Here is a 14,368-nt window from a genome sequence, read left to right on the forward strand (position 1 = left end):
ACAAGATGCTTGGAAAAAACTACCTTTAAAACTGTGTCCAAAATATTCATGGTATTTTCTTAAAATAAATACATATATGTATGCATACACACACAGACACAAACACACTATTTAAACTATTTTGTAGATGCCTCAAAGTCTTTAGAGATCTTGCAGAATATTTTGTAAGTTCCCTAGAGATCTGGGTGCCTAGAGGCACTTGGAATCAGACACCCTTCCATCCTCTTTCACAAGACTACAGAGGTGAGTTCGTAATTACCATGATTACAGGGTAGAAATGTTATGCTTTCTAGTATTTTTATCTTGACATTTCAGTTATCTATTGCTTTGACTGTTTATTGGTTATAAAATTATAGATCAGGCTCAAGCTCCACCAATTAACTGACTAGAAGCTCAGTGGGCTGCCACATGTAATTGCTTTTTAAAATCTCTTCATTAAATATACTTTTCATCATGAATGCCAAGGCCTCTTTATTGGCACATACCCCAGACAACATTTTCTACGCCTGTCTAAAAGACAGAATCAGAGTTTGAACTTTAATAGTGAGAGATACAAAAAAACATGTTTAAAACAAAATTTTGTGGTCATCCATCTTCATCGTTTTGCAATTCCATGACGTCGTACATGCAATAAGGATTAAATAATTCAGGCTTTTTGTGCTTGATAAACGTCCACACATGGATTTGTTTATCTTAGCTGTATTATTATGTGGCCTATCACAACTGATGCACGCAAGGCAGCGTTGCTAAAGGAACTCAGTAGGGGCCTTCTCCCTCTGCTGCTTGGTGGATGTATTACAGAAGAAATCCCTTTGTTGAGAGGATTTGGGAGTGAGAAAAAAGCAAAATAATCCTCTTCATCGCTCCCTCAGGGTAAACAGCATCCAAGATAACGCAGCTGCCAAGACAACGGCACGGGGTGTGTGCTGCACAACGGGGCCGCTGCGCTAATCTTCCTGCTCGAACCTGCAGACATGGATTAGGGAACATGAACACGTCAGGTATCCCATAGTGCAATGCAGTTGGAGAGTTTTGACTGGGCATTACACTGATTCAAATATGATGTGTGAAACCAGTATCAATGCAGGCAGTGGAAAATGTATTCAGAAATTCAAAACTATGCATGAAGGGAAGTGTTAAGGTCACAGTCTGCCAAAATAAATGTTACAGGTTTGATCCCAGGTAGAAAGAACATATGGAAACTGGGATACTTGTCATGACCATGCCCTTGAGAAAGGCGGTTTACACCATGTCTCCAGGGAGGACTGTACATAAAATTATTGTACTGCAAGCTGTTCTAGATAAAACATTTATGCAAAAAGATGACAAGCAAGCAAACATCTGTGTAACATCTAATTTACAATATTTACAGTATGCATCTGACACAGTCTAAATCAGTGGCCACCAACTTTTTCCTGTCATTAATTACTCACCCTCATGGCGTTCCAAAACCCATACGATATTTGTTTATCTTTGTAACTCAAATTAAGATATTTCTGATGAAAACCGAGAGCTTTTGGACCCTGCGTAGACAGCAATCCAACTGGCACATTCAAAGCCTAGAAAGGTAGCAAGGACATCAATTAAAACAGTCCATGTGACATCAAATTGTTGAATAAAGTTTTCTTTGCACACAAAAAGTATTTAGACTATTTTATCAATGTTCTTACTATCTTTCTGGGCCTTGAATGTGTCCGTTCCTGTCTAATCAGGGTCAGAAAGCTCTCAGATTTCATCAAAAATATCTTAATTTGTGTTCTGAAGATGAAGGAAGATATTATCGGTTTGAAATGACATGAGGGTGAATAATTACTGACAAAATGTAACAACACTGTAACACTTGCAGTGAGCAGATTGCATAAAGTGTCATTGTTAACACTCTCCTGTAGTGAAAATCAAGTTCTTTATGTTGTTTATTTGTCTATGTGGTGTTTTTAGTATGCTTTTAGACAAACCATGTGCCAACCCATTAAACAACACCATTACTTAGTATTTTCTCCTTAAAGGGGTCATCGGATGCCCATTTTCAAGTTCATATGATTCGTTAGGGTCTTAATGAAAAGTCTATAATATACTTTGGTTAAAAATTCTGAATAGTAGTGTAAAAAAGCCTTTTACCTTGTCAAAATCAGCTCTGCAAAAACTCAACTCATTTTAAGACATGGCCCCTTTAAATGCAAACGAGCTCTGCTCGCCCCGCCCCTCTCTAGGATTGTGATACGTAATGTTTACTTTAGCCGCATTTAGCCGCATTTAGCGGCGAAACTTGCCAACAAGCACATTATTAAGAAAGGCCATTCACAAAGATGCATAAAAAACCTTTATACTCACTTCTGCTGTGGGTGAAGCTGTATCAGGAACGATTCGCACAAACATAGAGGCATATGTCGATCGGGATCGGCGCTTTCCTTTCAAAAACGAAAGTAAAGTTTTCCTCTGCGTCTTCAGTAAATGACGACTCAATTGGAGACATTCTGACACAATGGCTGTCAGAGTCGGACTGTTTCAGCTTGGTGAGGGTGGGTCTAAGGTAAGGCGTTCATGTCAATCAACTATCGTGGGAGCGGCCTTTGTCTATGTGCCATCACACCGACAAGAAGCTGAGAATGACCTGATTTTAAAAAGGGGATATTACCTTTAAAGATTAAAAAATTCCGGATTTTTATCGTGTACACAAACGACCAAAACATATTAATGTTCAAACAACATGTAAAAGTTAGTTTTGCATCCGATGACCCCTTTAAAAATGTGGAAATCCAGCTTTTTGCTACATCACAAAATTCTATAACCAATCACGTCAGTGGATAGATTCATATCATTAGCATGCAAAATATACCAATAGGATTACCAGCATAATACCAAAAATTAAATGGAGCAAAACTGCTAAACGCTAGCCACTAACCGTTAACTTGAATAATAACTTGCGACAACAGTGTAAAAGTTGCCCCGTGTCAGAAGCACCTCTCTCACATTGGTGTCTGCTCTTCAGACGCATATGTTCGCGGGCGCGAACTGGAATCACTATCTAGGCTGCATTCGAGCCTTCGAGGCATTTTGAGGACACAACATCATCAAGTGAGTAGCTTTATCGAATGTTACAGTATCCACTGTAGTTGTTCGCTAATAATAACAGTTTTATCAGTCATTATCTGTGTATCGCCATAATATCGTGTTTACTAGAGTTACGTTCAGTTAGTGGATGGATCAGGAGGCTCTGACTGGTGTAAGTGAGTGGAGGCGGGGCTAATTTGCATATTCATAGTTCTGCGTATAGTAAATGAGGCAAGGGGGGGTAGAATTACATTCAAGCTGTTTTAAGGCATGATCTAATTATTTTCTCAAGAAAAACATTTAAATATGTAATTTTGATGATCAAAGATTAGTTTTAAGGGATACATTTTTGACTACAGGGGGACTTTAACAGTAAAAAGCTTATTCTGAAGCTTCTAAAGGTACTACCAACCATCAGCATTTTATAAATGCACTGTAATAACAAAATTCTAACAACATTCTCAATTAAGCTAAGTGCAGTTCTATGCAGCATCACTTTTCACAATGCCATCTGCTGCAGTGATGTTACTCACTCATGTCTGTCTGATCATTGTGACTGAATACTGTCTGTAAATGCTCTGTAGTTTGGCTCATAGCTAGAGTCTGGGGCAGTCTGTAAGGTGTCTGTCAGTAAGGCGGCTCCTGTACTTTGATTTAATCATTTATATCTGTGAAAACGGCATTTCGTAGAGGTAACTGGATCAAAAGTAAGCACTCACTTTCAGTGCACATGCAGCGAGGCAAGGAAAATTGTCTCTGTTGACAGGTCTCCAAAAGTCACTGTCCTTGATCTGGCTTTCAGCTCTGTCATTTTTCAAATCTTCATTTCAAGTCCACTTGACGAAGCAAATACTTGGCCGCAACCTGTACTATATCAATTGGCATAAATAGGTTTAAGACAAATGCAGCAATACATTCCAAAACGCAGACTGAACTCTGTTGCCACTTTGTCCAGGCGAGCACAGTAATTCTCAGAGTGAAAAACATCCTTGTCTTCAATGCTCTGACATTTTTTCCAGGTTGGTAAAGTTTCAGCTTCCCGTTCTTTAGATGTGTGATCCAAACACTGAGCTTGTGCTTATCATGTGGGGCAGGTGTCAATCTTTTCCCTGGAGCTCGTTGTTGAGTGTTTACAGTTTTGCAGTCAAGTCTGTCTGAAACTCCAGGTCCAGTAGCCAGACATCGTCTGGCAGTTCTTTGTGCTTCTTGTTCCTCACAGACAGAAAAGTCTTTATCTCAGCAAGTCAATAAAGCATTGTAGCACTTTCCCACGACTCAACCATCGAACATCAGCATGAAGTAGTAGATCTTTGTACAGCATCAAGCTTATCCAGTAATACCTTGAATAAGCGATGATAAAGTGCTTTTACTTGTATCAAGTTGATCAGAATGACCAGTGTCATTACATGTGAAAAGTCCACGATTTTCCCAGCCAAGGCCTGCTGATGAATCACACAATGATGATTCATAATGTCAGGAAAATCAGGGTCATTACAGCACTATAAAACTAAAGCGCAAACCATGCATTACCAGTGCTCCATCTATAATAATTGCTATCATTTTTTAAGCCCATTGTATATATCCTCTCCTTTAAGTGCAAAAGAGTGAGGAAGTCATCCTTTGTCCTGAAATCCTGGAAAGTCATTCTGACAAAAACAACAAGCTGACAAGTGATTTGGCCATCCTTGTCACTGATGCAGGATGCCATGGATTGCATTTTTATGTCATATTTGTTTTTGAAACCCTTCTTGAATAAATCACCATCTGTAAAACACTTTTGTTTTTTCTCAAGCAACTTATGAGAAATTATGGTTCAGTAGCAGCCTTTTTTTAAGCAGCGATTGCTGGGCTTTCAACTCAGATTTTAGCTCATCAATTTTCAGCACAGATTGCACTCTTTGGTGGGTATCTGTCTTTAAATTTTAGGTGGTTGGTGTTGTGGTACTGCTTCAGATTTTCATTCAGATTTTACACTTTTGTTTTTGGTGGCACAACATCCATACACACTTATCTTTCACCAAAGATAAAAAGAAACTCTTTTTCCCATTCCAAATGAAAATTGTATGTTTTCGACTTCTTTTGTGAAGAATGTGATTATACAGATTTGTATGAATTACCCAGCAATTTGCCAAAACACACGTGGGTGTGTTGGACAAAACACTACTACATCACTGTTTTTTTACCTGGTAAAACTAAAGCAGTAATCAAACTCGCTGTGCTAGAATGTCGTGTTTGTTAGTTTGGATGATTTAAAGGGGACATATCATGAAAATCTGACTTTTCCGTGTTTAAGTGCTATAATCATGTCCCCGGTGCATCTATCAACCCAGAAAATGGGAAAAAGCACAACCCAGTAACTTTGTTTTGGTAAGCCTTTCTCTGCAAGCAAAAAATGAGCCGCTCAGATTTGTAATATTACCGCCCCTTAATCTGCACTTTGTTTTCACAAGTGACAATGGTGTACCAGTTCTAACGCCATGGCAAAAGTTCGAGCAAAGCATGCTAGCTGTTCTGTCTTTGGCTGCACAGACAAGCACAGAACACTATTTAGAGTCCCAGCCTCAGAGGAGACAAGAGAGCAGTGGATTTATTGATTTATTTATTGTATATTATGCTGCTGCCACACAGATCTAATAAAGATGTGATTTCTTTCCCAGCTGTTTACCTTCACAGACATAACCCACTGTGTTTGTAACCCTTGTGCGTTTTTAACATAAACTTGTGTGTATTTGACAGTTTAAGCGCAATAAGACATGAAAGAGAACTTAGTTTAGTACTCACATGCTATGTGACAGCCACTTTCTGTGTGTCTGCTTCAGATGTGTGCACTTAGAAAACCATGTATCAGAAGTTTAAACTAATATGGTTTAAAATGCATGATTTCAGCATGATAGACATGATAATGAAAGGCACAGCCCTATTCTGAAAAGGGGGCAGGGAGCAGCAGCTCATTTGCATTTAAAGAGACATGCACAAAAACAGTTTCTGCTTTCACTCAAAATCATTTTCAGAATGATATGATAAGGGATATTTTGAGCTGAAACGTCACAGACACATTCTAGGGACACCTCAGACTTATATTACATATTTTTAAAAGGGGCATAATACTTTTTTCAAATGAGTAGCAGCACACTTGAGCAGTTAAACTTTGACAGAGAGCACTAACACAACTAATTCACACTTGCTCAGGTAGGGGACAAAAACCAGGGGTGCTTTCACACAGAATGATCAGAACTGTCAGTAGTGTTATATTGAAATTCCTCTTAGAGATGTAAAAGACTTGTCAATCCAGTTTAACAATGTGTTCTTAATTGTTCATCCCCACTAGGCTCTGAGAGAAAGAGATGCCAAAGCAACGCTAGCACATGGAGTTCAAGTTTATGATTGCGCACCAATGTAGCCTGAGGTAAAGCAGGTGCTTTGCATCGTACTTTGTTCCAACATACTGTATCGTAGATCTTCAAATGAATAATTTAGCATTCAGTAACCCATAGAAATGCCACACTGCTCAGTATCCTTTCCTGAACAATTAGAAAAAACAAGCCCCACAAGCTCATCCACACTTCCTTTTCAGGGTCATAAATCAACTCTCGGCTTACCGTGAGGAATATGGTTATTAAAATATAATTGTCAGGTCTTAGACAGCACGCATTGTGTAACTGTCCTTTACTGCTTGGCACCCGCAATAAACGTCAACCCCTTCGCTTATGATCAAGAAGCTCACAAAGGCCAGTCACTCAAGATGAAGCTGTTGTTTTTCAATTAGGGCAAAAATATGACTTGACTGAAAATTTTAATTACTCTCACACGTTGTTGCTAATGTGACCATGTACCACGTGACAAGGTTTGAATATTCCCCTGTGAGGATATCCTGAATTGATTCCATCTGGTCAGTGTTTGAAGGACAAAGTAAAGCCATGATGTTCAACACACACACACTCTCTTTGTTTCAAATACAAAAATGCTAATTAATACTGATCACAAGCGTCAATCAGACGCTATTAGTTACTTATTTACATCAGTATTGGTGTCATTTTTGTTCTTACATGAAAATGATGCAATGTAAGCGATTTTTACGACAGTGTTGTCAAAATGAGTTTAGATGAAAACTCTAATGGTATAGTTTTTAAAAACTTGCTCTTTGAAATTTGTTTTAAGTTAGCATCTTGTCTTGTAATGAATGCCCAAAACACACAAAAAGTCTTCCATTTTTAGTTAAACGCCCCATTAGTTTTAAAAAACAAAAACGGATACCACTGACTAACTTCTAGTTGGTCAGAGTAGTCCTTAAATGGATAAAAAAAAAGGGAGAGAAAATTCTGTCATCATTTACTCACCCTCAAGTGGTTCCAAACTTGTATGAGTTTCTTTCTTCTGCGAACACGAAAGAAAATACTTTAAAGATGTTGGTAACCTGCAATTATTACTCATTCTGTAATATTTTAAGGCATATACTATTCCTTCATTAAAAGAAACTGGATAATTTTTAAAGGGTCTGCAGTTTTATCCTTCAGAACAAGCATACATTTTTGTTTCAAACCTTTTCGTTTACCACTAGTTGACCTCAGATCAGGTCAGCTACTTTTGTTTATCTGCCCTATCGATCTTACCGCCTACATGCCTGCACCGTTTTTGGATCAGGGTTTATTTGTAGTTTTCTCTGCCTCTGCAAGAAATGAGGAAAGCAAAAAAGAAAATGGGACAAACATCAGAAGAAATAAAAGTCAAAATACAAAACTTGAAAAAAAAAACACTTTCAAAAATAATTGCAAATTACATAAATAAGAAATTAAATTATGGAATTAAATGGACTAAAATGTAGGTATGAAATCTGACATTAAAGTATAAATGATTACAATTCTCAATAATCAAAACAAATTGAATATTTATAAACTTATATAAGATGAAATTATAAAAAAAAAATGTGAAAACAAGTGTAGGAAATGAGAAGAGGCTACAAAGAAAAAATAGAAAGAAGGAATGAATATGTTGTTAGAATTCATATGTAATCTATTATTTCTATGGGTTCCTGACCAAAAATAGTGAAAAATTAAGAGTTTTCATCACCAACATGACATGATAAGGTCCCAGCTGCCTTTGGTAGTAGCCTCATACTCATTATTTTCATTGTTGGAATACATAAAAAAAGAAGAAAGAAAGCAAAAGAAAAAAAAGAAAAGGATCCAACCATTCATTTCGTCTCCTTTCATAAAAAATGATTGAATTAGGGACAATGGTTACGATGAGAACCTTAGCAAAGGACTTCATTCCAGCCTCACCAACTTCATCTTCACTGAGCCTAATGCACTCCTTCAAACCCAGGGCTGTCAAGAGGTTCCCCTCCCTCCTTCAGCTTCATGTGACCATTCACATATCATGCCATTAGCCTGTTCGTTCCACTTATTGCAAGACCATTGTGTAGGTGTCCTTTTCCATTATATTTTCACTACATGCAGTATATACCAGTGAACATGCCCTTGCAAGAGATCACTTTTAATTTTAGTGTAAAAAATCTGATACAGGTCATTTCTGCATATGTGTTTTAAGGTTGAAGAGTCCTAATATTAATTTTTTACATTATCTACCAAGACAAATTTATGTAAAAGAAGCTGAAAACTGATGGAAAAATCAGAAGGAAATTGATGGAAAAAGGTTGGTGACTGTGCAAATAGACTCATGGAATATGGATCTCTTGCTGAGCGAATCTATATACAGTGGAAAACAGCAATGGCAGTGTCCAGGCTGCTTGTTTTTGGATGTCATTGTGACAGTCTCAGTGGGGTAATGGGGGTGCACATTCTGTCACAACAGAATTTGTGTCACTATCCCACTGTCACAAGGGTGAGTCACCAAAGCCTAAGATACTTGTGTGCACACAGAATGACTCAAAACATCTGCCTTTTTTTTTTTTTAGTTCCCTACATTCATACATTCCTTTTTGAAAAAAGAAGTTTGGGCAAAATAACAGAGTAAAGGGCTCATTCCTTAAATTAAAAAAATGTACAAAACACAAACTTTTTTAATTAAGAAATTAAGCAGTTATCTATCAATCGGCCATATTGGCGGCACTGAACGTAAACAATGCCACTGAACCGAACAAACTTTGCATATTTTGCTGATTATTGCTGCTAATAATGCTGCAAACATTTGGAGTACTATGGACTGTCAAAAGCTATAACAAATTAAGAAGAGTGCAAAAGGCTGTCTGAGGAACAAAAGGCATTTGTGGTTGGCCAAACTTAAAACAGGCAAATATGGCCATGCATACGGGTAACTGACCAAACCGTGATGTAAATGCAAACCCTCTATACTGAAAAAAAAAAAAAAAATAGCACATTTTATATACACACACATTCATATTATATAGAGTTGTATATGCATAAATCTTTTTTAGTAGCATTCATGTAATAAAAGGCTACAAAAGCTTCTACAACATTATCTATTGGCTTCTGATGACCTACTTCACATAGTTTTCTTAAAATTACCCTAAAATGTAGCCTAGGGTGCTGGCAGTACCAAGGTGAAATGTTTTCATGCACTGTTTAGTGTTTTCATGCACTATTAGTACTTTTATACTCTTTTATTTTGTAATACATATTTACCTGTAGTCTTAAACTGCATGTGTGCTGACCTAAAAGAAGACTTTATTCATCGCTGGAAAATGCTAGGATGCGTTTGCAAGTTTGTTTCAAATGATTGTAGGTAAATATTCACTTTTAGCACTCTTTTTCTGTCTTCTATAAAATGTTGCGTTACTGTTTTATGGGGTGACAACAGCTCCAAACGATAAGGTTCGTGAATGAAGTGTCCAAATGTGACTGAATCGCTAGCTAAGATGTGACAAGCGACGATGAAATGTGAGTGAAAATGATTATATGGTAGATAAATAACACGTTCCCTGGACAGACAAAAGGATATCTATAACGTTTTAGTAGTACTTGCCTTTTACACTGAAGGTGAATGGGGTAAAAATAAAAAAATAATAGTTATCACCTTACTCACCCAGTTAATTGATTACATTGATAATTGCAAACATTTTTTGTATTACAAGTTCCCTTCCGGGAACTCGAGCCGCGTCAGGAACGCTATGGGGAACGCCATTGGCGGGCCGCACTCTGAACTATGTCTAACAACCAATGAAATGACGGGAGTGACGTCACAGGCGCGGTGACGTCATCGACCGGGAAGTATAAAGCGCGTGCGTTTGAAGCCGGCGGCAGCTTTTGTCATTCAGCGAGAGCGCTCTGTGTCTGTGTCTGTCTCGGTCATACTGCTGTTTTTTCGTGCCAGTTTGCACGGCTTTTATTTGAGTAGTATGACCTTTAAAATGCAACCATGGGGGAAAGAAGTGTTACGAAACTAGGCGGTACAAGCAGCCACATAGATAGTGTGTTCCTTCCTGCCAATGCTTCATTGTTGGTGGGGATACACACAGTCTATGTGTGGTCTGCTTGAGTGTAGAGCACGCACAGTCAGCCCTCGAAAAGGCTGACTGTCCACAGTGTGAGTGTAAAAATCTCCACTGTGGGTGCTCCACAGAAGGCTCTCTTCGAGGAGGGAGCCTTCGCCAGCGTTTCTCGCGGGTCTGGCCCCGCTTCCGCCGAGGCGGAGCGGTTGCTTCACTCGCTGGGATCGCGGCTCGATCTATTAGAGGGACTGGAGACGGGTGTTTTAATAATACCCTATCTCCTCTCCTATCTGGTGGATCGGTAAACCTTTTTTTCTGGATGAGGAAGCCCGCAATGCGGTTACTTCCCTCCAGGAAAGGTTTCCAACGCTTTCCATATCTTCCTCCGAGGAGGTTGATGTGAAGTGCGTTGTCAAAAGTATTCAACCGCCCCCCCCTGATCGCCTCAGTATATGAGCTGGTGGTTGTGCTGACTGTGCATTAGCTAAATAAGCAAACATGAGCCGCAGAAAAGCAAACGTTTTGCTTCCTGCGGACTAAGTCAGCACTTCCAAACGGAGCTTTCTGTCCTTCCCGATCTACATTGAGTTTTAGATCTAGGAAAAACTAGAAAGTAAAGATGACGCCGCGGGTTGAACAGACGCTATCAGCCTCTGTTCCCCGGTCTAGGCATCATTTTTGAAGGCTCCATCTTTGCTCTTCAGGCCGCTTAATAAAATTAAAAATCAGGTTTGATGAGCAAATGAACACGTGTTGGGGTTCCTGACGGGAAAGATTTAAACCCCAGCCGTGTACCAGCTCTCCACATCAGAGGCGCAGAAACAGAGCGTTGCCGCCCGCGTTCCTCCGGCTGTGCCTAGAGGACCCGGAAAGCAACGCTCTAAGTCGGGGGCTTCCAAGAAAAAGAAGAGGTTCAACCTGAGGGTCGTCCTCCAATCTAGGAAGTCCTCGGCTAAACGGCTCAGGGCCGTTGAGGGCAGCCCCTCGCGAGGGGGTTTGCACCGTACCTCCGGGTGCGGGTTTCAGACCCCTTCGTGGCCCTCAGGAGATGAGTCAGCTAACCCTGCCAGTGTTACAGGGCGTGGCGATCTCCCGCGAACATCCTCTAGCTGTCCCGCCCGGAAACGTAGCGGCCCTGGAGAGTTCGCAGCCCCCGCGGGGGACTTCCGAGGAGCTAGTTCAGGAGCTTCCTGCCAGCTTGCTGTTACAGGTCTCCGAGTTAGTTCCTCGAGTAAATCCAGACACCAGTCTCGAGAGGCTGGTACCCTAAGTAAACTTTCTGGCAGCGTGGAAACTATTGCCAAATGTTTAAAGTGGGTCCTGCGTACTGTAGAGAAAGGTTACACTATTCAGTTCGGCGCTAAGCCGACACCTTTCAGCGGGGTAAACCCCGAGCAGGGTCTGGAACAGGAAGTCAGTACAGGAAGTTTCTCAGGCTCGCTTTCGGGGGCAAAGCTCACCAATACAGAGTACTTCCTTTCGGCCTAGCTCTCACCCGAACTTTCACGAAGTGTGTGGATGCTGCTCTGGCTCCTCCGTGATTCCAGGACATCCGCATACTCGACTGGTCGATTCTGGCCAGCTCAGAATAATTAGCGGCTCAACATCGAGGTGTTGTTCTCGCTCTCAGGAAAGAATTGGGGTTGAGACTCAACACCAAGAAGGGTGTGATTTCTAAAAACCACTTATCTAGGTGTAGTCTAGGATTCGACCACGATGCAGGCACGAATGTCACCCGCTCGGTTCGAGTCGATCCTTACTGCAGTAAATGCGATCAAGCTAGGCCCGTCACCCACTGTCTACAGTCCCAAGTACTGTTAGGTCTTATGGCAGCCGCTTCCAACATAATTCCTTTTGGACTGCTGCTTATGAGACCACTTCAGTGGTGGCTCAAACCAGGCGGTTCTCCCCGAGGGGAAACCTGTTTCGCAAGATCAAGGTCACGCGGCCCTGCCTACGTGCCTTGGCCATGTGGAAGAAACCCTGGTTTCTCTCTCAGGGTCCGGTTCTGGGAGCTCCTCGTCGCCGCGTCATGCTAGCGACGGACGCATCCCTCACCGGATGGGGAGGCGGTCATGAGTGGCCGCTCAACCCAAGGCCTGTGGAGCAATCCCATCTCTCCTGGCACACAAATCGCCTAGAGATGCTAGCCGTGTTCCACGCCCTGAAGTGTTTCCTTCCAGAAGGTATCCGCTCACGCCCCTTATATAAGCTGGCGTACCGGATTCTCCTTTGGTCTTAAGGAAAGACTTCTCTCCCTGAGAGAGCAGTCCAGTATCTCTGGACGTGGGAGCAGACGTCCTGCCAGGCAGGGGCTGAGGCCCGGGGAATGGATGCTTCACCCAGAGGTGGTGAAGCAGATCTGGAGAACATTTGGCCAGGCACAGGTGGACCTGTTTGCGACTCAAGAGACATCGCACTGTCCCCTCTGGTACTCTCTAGTTCCTCCAGCTCCACTGGGGCTGGATGCCATGGCACAGACGTGGCCGAGGCTGCGTCTGTACGCCTTTCCCCTGATCGCTCTGCTCCCGGGAGTTCTGGAACGGGTCCGTCGGTTTCAAGTGCGGCTGCTACTAGTAGCCCCGTACTGGCCGGCACGAGTATGGTTCTCGGACCTGGTATCTCTCCTAGACGGCTCTCCGTGGGAGATTCCCGTCAGGAGGGACCTCCTGTCTCAGGCTGGGGGCGCAATATGCCACCCCCACCCAGAGAGGTGGAGGTTATGGGTGTGGCCCCTGAGGGGGCACAACTCATAGGAGCGGGTCTCTCAACCGAGGTTGTTGAGACCCTTCTCCAATCCAGAGCTCCCTCTACGAGGAAACTGTATGGCCTTAAGTGGAACTTATTCGCGAGATGGTGCCGCGAGCGCCACCTGGACCCAGTCAACTGCCCGGTCGGTACAGTTCTGGAGTTCCTACAGTCTCGCCTATCCGCAGGGCTAGCTCACTCCACTCTAAGGGTATACGTGGCGGCCATAAGTGCCTACCACGCCCCTCTAGGTGGCCTCTCAGTGGGCAAGTGCCCCCTGGTCACACGTTTCCTCCACGGTCGGGAGATCGAGGCTTCATCAGGAAGTAATGAAGCATGGAGACTCAGAAGTTGGGACCTCTGGCGACTCGATAGATATCGCAAGGTTCTCTCTGGTTCTCCTTAGTGCCTCCAGGTCCACCCGGACTGGACGCCATAGTACAGACGTGGCTGAGGCTGCGTCTGTACACATTCTCCCGATCACTGTGCACCCTGGAGTTCTGGAAAGAGCATGCCGGCATCGTCACGGCTAGTCCAACCATGCCTTGGACCTTCCCTCTCAAGCTGGGGGCGCGGCCTGCTACCCCCACATGGAGAGGTGAAAAGTTATGAGTATGGCCCCTGGGGGGGCGCAACTCATAGACTCGGGTCTCTCAACTGAGGTTGTTGAGACCCTGCTCCTATCCAGAGCTCCCTTCACGAGGAAACCTTAAGTGGAACCTGTTTGCTTCATGGTGTCACGAACACCATCTAGACCAAGTTACTGCCCGTTGGTACAGTACTGAGTCCTCGCAAACCCACAAAACCAGCTCACTCCATCCTGAGGGTGTTCGTGGCGGCTTATTGGCCTACCACGCCCCTCGTGGTGGCTCGTCGGTATGGTTTCCTCGGTGGTGCACTCAGGTTGAGACCCTGAGGGGTCTCAAGCCTCTATTACCTCCATTCTTGGAGTGCGACCAATGGGAAGTATATTTGTCCAGTATGCGCACTGGGCACATACGGCCACAAAGAAAGCATGTGGCACGTTCAGAGCTATCAGTAGATGGATCACAGATGCCATTCCTACTACTTCCAAGTCCTCTGGTCTCCCAGCTCCATGGGGAGCCAAGACTTACTCCTTCTGAGGCTGCCGGCCTCCAAAAGCTCTGACAGCAGGTGTCC

The sequence above is a fragment of the Garra rufa genome, chromosome 8, assembly GCF_049309525.1.
Source record: "Garra rufa chromosome 8, GarRuf1.0, whole genome shotgun sequence".
In the NCBI taxonomy this organism is placed as follows: Eukaryota; Metazoa; Chordata; class Actinopteri; order Cypriniformes; family Cyprinidae; genus Garra; species Garra rufa.